Genomic DNA, 8860 nt, shown 5'->3' with positions numbered 1-8860 from the left:
AGGCAGGGCTTTCCCCATTGCAGATGACAGCACCCCTCAGAGAACCTGATGACCTGCTCAAAATCAGAGGTCCTGAGAGACGTAGTGTTTGTACCCATGCTGGCTCCTTCTTTGAGGCCCAAGAATGCAATAAATTCTCAATTTAAGCACATTAATTTGTGAACTTTCACAGATATGAATGGACCTTGCTTTAGGAGCATTCATAGATGTGAGCAAATCAGGGAAGGAGCTCATGCCTCTGCTGGACCCTGTTACAACTGCTGCTGTGAGCTCACTGCGCAGTGCAGTAGTGTGCAGCAGTACTGTGCAGTCAGGGTCTTACAGTGTGTGTGTATGTGTGTGGTTTGTTTATGTTTTACATTACATATTTATGTCAAAGATATATAAGACTCACTGTGCTGACTTATGACTGAATCTAACTTGTGAGTATTCTCCCAGAAAGGAACTCATTTGTAAGTCAGGGACTTACTGCCTTGGAAGGAAGGTTATGGAAAGCCAGCCAGAGATTAATTCAAAATTCGTGTATTTGTCTACAAACAAAGAAAGGAACAGAATGGTGGGTTGTGGGGGACTATTGTTCAGAAGGTAAAATAAACAACACAAGCTCTTGAAGCAGTCTGAATTATGCTTAAGAAAAGACAAGCAGAATATTGTCGATGTCCGCTCCCGGCCGGCAGGAAGGACACACGACAAAGTCTGGTAGTGGACAACCTTTTCTTTTTATTTTTCTTCTCCGTACAGCCTGCCCTGGGTTCTCCCAGCTGAAGCCTCCTCTGGTCCGCTCCCCGCGGCTCCTTTTGTGCTTCAGTCTGCCCCAAAGCCTCTACCGGTCCGCTCTCCGCGGCTCCTTTTGGGCTTTTACTTCTGGGCTTCTACCTGGCTTCTTCTTCCGCCCAGGGGTGGCACCGGTATATATACGGGTACAGTGTCCAATCATGTTAAAGTAAGCAAGGCAAGCTGATTGGCTAACATCATCAGTTGCCAGGCAGACTATATTGTTGAGCGGGTTGTTTACGCGGTAAGCAGGAAACTAACATATTCGATGGGAGGGGTAATCTACCTCAGGCTTTGCTCTTTACCACAGGCCGCACGTCCGCCGCGCAAGGCGAGCTATCACAGACGCGGCTCCCAACATCTCCCCCTATTTTATTTTTTATGAATGTGCGCATCGTAGCCCTTCCTGGACTGGGTGCAGAGGCTTATGCCCTATGTGTAGGCCCACCGTAGGTCCTTGGCTTAGACCCTGGTTGGCCATGCCATGGTCTGCCAAGGCCCTGAGGCCCTCGTCCTTTTTCTAGGGCCAGGCACAAACTGGACGGAACCTGGATGCACACAAGCTTGCACTCATTTCCTCTCCGTAAAGAAATCCCCTCGGAGAGAAATTTAGACCTGGGCAGCATCTAACAGTCTAGCGGCTTACGTGCAGGATGGGGTAGGGCCTGGCTTAGGTCGAGTCGTGCTGGGGAGGCACGCTCTTACCCGTCATTGACTCACCTACCCTGCTGTGTATTGTCACCTTATGGAGGAGAATGAGGGATGCCCGCCATATCTAGACTCGGTCGTGGGCCAATTGAGCAAGCCATGCATATGCCTGAGGATCTTCTTGTCCATTTCGGGCTACCGCTATTTCTATTCATCTTATTGGTTGGTCTGTGATGGATCTCCAGTAGGGCAGGTCTGATCTTCAGTCGAGGGCTTTGTTGCCCGTGTCAGTCTCTCCGGTATCCACAGTGGTTCTCGTCCCGGTTCCTGTGGGAAAACACAAACCGCGCCTCGGTTCCAGCTGACCACTGGATCCGGGCCCATCCATTGTCCTGTCAGGACATCTTTCCACTTCACCCACCCTTTATGGTTGGGGGAAGGGTTGCAGTGCTCCACAGCTGGGGAGCGATTATCATTATTTAAATTTAAAAAATTGTGTGTGAATAGTGCCATGGATAATCGTGCCTTTGGAGGCAGGCCTTGGCTTACTCCCCCTTTTTGTTTTTTATTTTTTATTTTTTATTTTTATCTTTTTCGTTTTTTTTTTTTTTTTTTTTTTTTTTTTGTCTTTTTCCTTTTCATCGGTACCAGGGATCGAACTCACGACTGCCTGCTTGCAAGGCAGGCGCTTATGCTGCTGAGCTAAATCTCCAGCCCCCTTTTTCCTCGACCGGCGTTTTTCTCAGCCTGCTCGGCAGAGAACTCTGCGTACCAGGCTCGCCAATCCAGGTAACTGCCCGAGGGCAGACACGCCTTTGCCAGCTGAATCCAGTCCGCGGGGGTGAGGGGCCCAGAAGACAGATTCTCCAGCATGGCAATGGTGTAAGGCGCAGTCGGCCCAAAGGTTGTAACTGCATTTTTAAGTTCTCTAATCTGCTTTATCTCAAAAGGCTCCCATACATTGCGTCCCTGGCCCATAGCTACTTGTACAGGAAATATCCCGTAGGGGCCACTATCTATCCCAGGTGGATGTACCTCATGAGACAAGCGTCCCCCCTGCCAAAGCCGCCTGTAAAAATACCGACCCGCCGGCGGCGGAGCATAAGACGGCGGCCGTGATTGGGCGGAAAATGGGGGCCCGTGCATCACTTCCTGTTCTGGCGAAAGGGGAGGGAGCTCCCAGGCGGCCGCCTCGTGGCGAGGGATCGCCTCCCTCTCGCGCCGGGGAGCGCTCAGGAGCTCTCTACTCCTCCGCAGACCAGGTTGCGCAGAGCGCAATTCGCGGGGCAACGCTGGAAAAGAACCCTGTGACTCCTTATCGAGCGACTTGGGCTCCTGACAGCTGGTCTCTTTGGCCTCCTTGCCATTCAACTTTCCCTCGTCCTCGGAGTCAGACGACTCCGAGGCTAGAGCCCCGTCCTCCTCCTTAGCATCCTTGTTCCCCTTGACGGACCCCTCTCGGGAGCTCCCTGACTGGGCCTGCTCAGATACCCTGCGTACTTTTGTAAGCTCTTGAGAGCTTTCTCCACAACCACCCTCGCTCTTAGTGTTGCTACCTAACATGTTTCCCATCTTTTAATATGTTACTCACCGCGTGAGGCCCAAGGAATCCGCCACTTACGCGTGAGCCTGAGGGGAGTCTAAAAGCCCTGTAGGTGCGCGCCACCCAGAGCCCAGGCTTATCCCCAACTCACCTGTCTCGCAGCTCTGTACTGGAGCGTTGTCCACTTCCACGTCTCGGGGGTGATCAGTCCCCGGGCGGGCCTCCAAATGTCGATGTCCGCTCCCGGCCGGCAGGAAGGACACACGACAAAGTCTGGTAGTGGACAACCTTTTCTTTTTATTTTTCTTCTCCGTACAGCCTGCCCTGGGTTCTCCCAGCTGAAGCCTCCTCTGGTCCGCTCCCCGCGGCTCCTTTTGTGCTTCAGTCTGCCCCAAAGCCTCTACCGGTCCGCTCTCCGCGGCTCCTTTTGGGCTTTTACTTCTGGGCTTCTACCTGGCTTCTTCTTCCGCCCAGGGGTGGCACCGGTATATATACGGGTACAGTGTCCAATCATGTTAAAGTAAGCAAGGCAAGCTGATTGGCTAACATCATCAGTTGCCAGGCAGACTATATTGTTGAGCGGGTTGTTTACGCGGTAAGCAGGAAACTAACATATTCGATGGGAGGGGTAATCTACCTCAGGCTTTGCTCTTTACCACAGGCCGCACGTCCGCCGCGCAAGGCGAGCTATCACAGACGCGGCTCCCAACAGAATATGACCAGAGGTTGCTTATTAAACAGATTATTGACATTGGCAACAGTGAGGCAGAAAAGAGAAAGGCTCCCAGAAGAGAGAAAGGCATATGTCCATTATAATAAGAGTCACCTGTGTTTTACAGTGCTTCAGAGGGAAAACTAGGTATTGCTCAATCAAAGGGGAAAGTTCAGAGTGGATGGGTAGGTTGGTGTGCTGTCTGGATAGGAGATAGCCTGGCAATCCGTGGGACATATGGTCAGAAGACATCTCTTGTGGCACTATACCAACACACTGTTACAAGGAAGCGAATAGATTAGGATCAGGGAAAGTACAAACCATGGGAGGCCACGTGTTAGTTACACACAGCACTTGTGGTGGAGGGAGAAGAATGGAGAAAGTTAATTAAGCCTTGTGGGCCCCACTCCCTAAAGGAATGGTGAGGTTCTGAAGATGACAGGAAAGAGAGGTGAAGCAGAAGAAAAAAGCAAACACATTCAAGAAAAGGAAGAGAATTGTACTGTGTGCTGAACACTTTCAATGTCCCTTAAACTCGAGCACTCAAGCCTTGCAAATCTGCCAGTTCAGTGTTGTCCTGTTTTACAGATGGTGAAACTGAGCCTTGGGAGTTGGTCGCTTCCCTGAGGTCAGGCTGCTAGGGAGTCTAAAGTCAGTCATCAGGTCTGACTGAGCCCTGGCTCACGCTGCCCTACGGCCTCAGCCAGAAGGTGGAGAAGAGGGGGTTTATTGGTTATGTATGGAGAAGGAAGGTGAGCCTCAGTACATTTGGAGAACTGGTGAGGAGCAAGGGTCCTGGTAGCCATAGAGAGTGAAACTGCCGCTGAGCTGAAGTGGGAGCAGCTAGCCACAAGGAAATCCACAGGGTTGGGTTCCCAGTTTCACTTGCCGTGTGTGGCATTTTACTGCCCAGTATAGAAAAGATTTAAGAATTAGTCATCTGGGAACTGTGACCAGCATTGCAATTCGCCCTTCTGTGTTTAGTAATAACCCCCTGTGACATCCCCACGCCTGGTCTGCCTGCCTCTTGCAGTGACATTGGCTCCTCACTGCTGATGGTGAAATTATGGGCTTATAGGAATTGCACCTAATTGGTAGAAACCTTTGAAAAAGTCATGATAACTTAGGAAAATGGAGTTAGCCTGCCTGTATGAGGTCTTTGTAATTTTGAGGCGTGAGGAGAAGAATGGGCAAATGTCCGACTTTAAAATTAGTTGAGTGTTCACCACACAGTAAGAAGTCTGTTTCCCCTCACTGGGAAAACATATTCCAGCCACTGACTGAATTTCTGCTCTTATTGCTGACTTGTAGTCTTACTCCCCACTCCATGAATGTGACGGGTCTGAACATAATTCTTTTTTGTAGTTCCCTGACTCTTGTAAATAATGCTGTCATTATAAGGTTTCCTGAATACAGTTTTCAAAATGTTAGTAATAACCACATTGCACCTACCTGCTGTACTTGGGTAATCGCTCCTATTGCTCAATTTACTTAATATTGGTCATAGTGAAACATGTTTCTATCACTTGAAATCCAAATTTTATTTGCCAGGATTCTAGTGGCCATTCATTTCTGTACCGTAAATTAGGGGTTGTGCAAGGTTGGCTTGCAGTAGATTGCCTCTTGAGGCAGCAGACTGGCCTTGAGATGACGGCAAGGTGTCCCTGGAGCTGACTAGCCAAATGGTCACAGAGACATCTGTCTGTCTGACTCTAAGATAGGGTAAAGGGTTTAAAACTGATGGATTTTGAGACCATAGAATCACCCTCCTCCCTATTCCATCTTTTAATTTTCAGATGGAGAAAGAACAAGGTCAAGAGGCTTGACACACACAGCATGACCTCTCTGGTCATGATCATGGCAGAGCAGAGAATCCTTGGTCTTCTGCTGGTCTTCCCACTAAAATGTTGTTTTATTCTACTTGGTGGACAGTTGACTCAAGGCATTGTGGTTTTCTACCCTTAAATGTTGGAGAGGAGCTGCCTTTTATATAAAACCTCTTGAAAGCATTTCTCATGTAATCAGATCAGCAGAACACACTTCAGAAAGTCACTTCCTGAAAGATTTCCCAAAGTCCCCTGAGCTTGAATTTTCTTCTCATTTTTCTTTTTTTAAAAGCCATATTCCTTTCTAGGAATAATGAATCATTGCTCTGATAACAACTTGTGATACCTTTTGCATCAGCATTCCCAAGCGGAGTAAAATACTGATGGTAGTCTACTTCTGAATCTTATTAACAATGACAGCAAACAGTTTATCAGAAACTTAGAAGAATACAGAAGACAAAAATCAATTTAGAAATTACATAGCTAACACTGTTCAAGATGAACACCTGCATTATAAAATCTTGAGCACTGTTAACTCTGCTTGACTGTTGTCAGGTGGTGAGATTTTAAATGAAGTCCATTTCAGGAGCAATAAATACAGTATAAATGTCAAAAGTGAAGATTTATGGAAAAAATTTTGCTAAGGACTGACTCAGACCATCGTGTTGCTTCAGAAATCTTAGGATCTGAATTCAGAGCAAGGGTATTTAACAAGTTCTCCAGAAACCTAATTATAACTCTAACCCTTAGATTCCCAATTCACATACAAGTCAAAGATGAGCATACAGGCCAGGGAGCACAGTTTCTTCTCCCAACTATGGTTCACCCTGCAGAATCTGCCTTGAATCCGTCAGCCCTGCGCCTGGCTCCCTAACCTTCTCGTCTCCCCACCCCTGACCCACGCTCCTGGTCTTCTTGGGCTCCTTGTGTCTCTTGGAATGCCCTTTGCCCTCTGTCCCCATGGAAGCACACAGAACTGTTGCATGTTGTAATGCACTTCCTGTCTCAACACCAGGCACTGAGTCCCAGTAATTATCTTAGTGTATGCAGGACCTGCCAAGGAGCGAGGCATACAGTTAAATGGGGAAGGGACAGGCAACCTCCTGAGTATCTTACATTTGTAGGTATGTTTAAACAGTAATAATCCTGGGAAAGTATCAAATAATATCAGGAAACTTGCCTTTTAGGAAGTTTCCTTGCTTGATTTGTAATGAATGCAATAAGACATGGTGCATATTCTCAGAATGCCTACGTTTGAAGCCCTCTGCTGAGACTTTCTCTCACACAGCTTTGCCTGTGTCCATCTTACCTCCTTTTCCTTCAGGGCTTCTCTTCATATCACCGTTCCTCCTGCGGTCACTGTCAGAGACCGACACGGTCCCCTCTCCTGGCACTCAACTACTGTGCTGCCATCCAAGTTTTCTTGTCTGTCTCAGCCCCTGCCCCGTGCTTAGTGGTCAGCAGATGTTAGCTAGATGGAAGTTGCATGGTTCATATCTTGGACTCCTAAGTGAGAAGAGAACTTTGTTTTTCCTTAAATTTTACTCCTGATCCAGGTAAATATAAGTCTTTAATACAACACTGGTAGTCCTGACCATATTTAGGGCTATAAGGAATGCTACTAGACTCATCATGAAACTGGGTTGAAATTTAAAAACTAGTCTCTCTACTGACGAGGGTAATTAATTTTAATTGTCATCTTCATCTTCTGAAAAACAAAGTAACTTATTGGTTCTGAAATAGTAGACAAATCTTGCTTTTAGTGTTGCTTCCACATCTGTAAATCTGTAAGTGGAAGTGTTTTTGAATTTATCCCATGTTTTTTATTTATACTTGGTTTGCCATTTTGATCTTAAAAGTCCAGTCATATTTTTGGAATGAAATAGTCCTGGCTTTTTATCATTAATTTTTTACTATTTAATTTAGAATAAGAACAGGATGATAAAATTAGTTACAGAAGGCCTCTGTATATCATCAAGTAATCTAGTCTACTTTTGTTAACAAAAATAAATTCTCTTTAAATAATTACTAGCTCATTTAGAATCAGTTTTATGCAGACGAATTGCCTTCAGTTTCTGTGTAGAGGGTGAGAAATTCATCTTTTCTTACCAGAGCTCTTCCTGACAATTAACATTTTTCTTTTCTTAATTTCATTCCATTGCTCCTAACTATGACCCTGTAATTAGGTGCTGGTTACATCCCCTGTGTAATTTCTCTGCCTCCTTGATGTCACCCTTCATTTTTAGTACACCACTTAATGCTCCTGAAGTTCCTGCTTTCCTATCTCCTCCCAAAGCTTTTGTGGTTAAGATTCTCAGAGTAAGAGAACGGCTCCCCCAGTGACCTGAAATGCTCTGCCCTCCCTCACCTTTCTCCTGTGTGTGATGAGAACTGCAGGTGGAGGACATAGAGAGCTGTGACACAGCCATGCCCCTCCGCCGTGTTGCGAGGGTTCAGGTTGAGATGCGCTGTGAACTGCTTGGTGCACAGTTTGCCGCACACCGTGAGATCCACAGCAGACCTGTGTGCTTGGCCGATACCCTGTCACCACCCTTACTCTCTGTTTGGAAAACTATTTGAGCCAGGCCTGTTGGCGCACACTGTGATCCCAACACTGCGGGAGACGGACGGGATTGTATGTTTGAACCTAGCTTTAGCAATTTAGTGACACCTTGTCTCAAAAAACAAACAAACAAACAAATGGATCTGGGCTATAGTTTATTGGGAAGGCCTTGGGCCAATCCATGGTTAACAGAAAGAGAAAAAAAAAAAAAAAAGAAAGGTTATTCTGTAGAGGTTTCCTGCTTTCCTTTGTGTGTCTCGCTGTGTGTGCCCCTCTCCCACCATCTGCATCCGGACATATTGTGTGGGTGCTTTGTCTTGGCTCCACTCACAGGAGCACTGTCTTCCGGGGCTGAGGACCCAAGCCTGCTGCCTGTGCTTCAGGGTAGGACTTGGGCCCCAGTGTGCTTTGAAAAAGAACAGCAACACCAGCCAGCACCTGCTTGGCCTTTTCAGAAGGAGCTATTTCCTGAGTCTTCCTGACACTGTTTTCTACTGTTTTTTCCGTTTCTTAGGATCTTCCTTGAATGAGTATCTCTTCACAGTATCCTTGTGAGGTAGAAGAAAGAGAGCCAGTCCACAGGAGTTTAAAACCTACCCCTCAGTTTAGATAGAGCCCAGTGGTCCCTGGCCTAGATGCAATCTACCAACCTGAGTCCATGCCTGTGTGAAATATGGGGCCATTTGTTCTGCCAAATACGAAATGAGGGAACAAAGCCAACTGAAACCACTAAGACCCACTGAGACAGATATTCCTGTGCTGACACCGAGCCCCTGCTGTGTGCCATGGGGCAG

The 8860-nt window shown here is 47.0% G+C and overlaps 1 protein-coding gene across 3 annotated transcripts in view; it reads left to right on the top strand.

Annotated features, from left to right (window-relative positions):
- Nsmce2 (NSE2 (MMS21) homolog, SMC5-SMC6 complex SUMO ligase) overlaps positions 1–8860 on the top strand; it is a 281922-nt gene that overhangs the window by 252498 nt on the left and 20564 nt on the right. The gene's annotated exons all lie outside the window — the stretch shown is intronic.

The sequence above is a fragment of the Cavia porcellus genome, unplaced genomic scaffold (genome assembly GCF_034190915.1).
Source record: "Cavia porcellus strain 051 isolate PalLab524CR breed Dunkin Hartley unplaced genomic scaffold, mCavPor4.1 scaffold_19, whole genome shotgun sequence".
NCBI classification, from domain to species: domain Eukaryota; kingdom Metazoa; phylum Chordata; class Mammalia; order Rodentia; family Caviidae; genus Cavia; species Cavia porcellus.
This window is presented reverse-complemented; position numbering and strand designations above follow the sequence as displayed.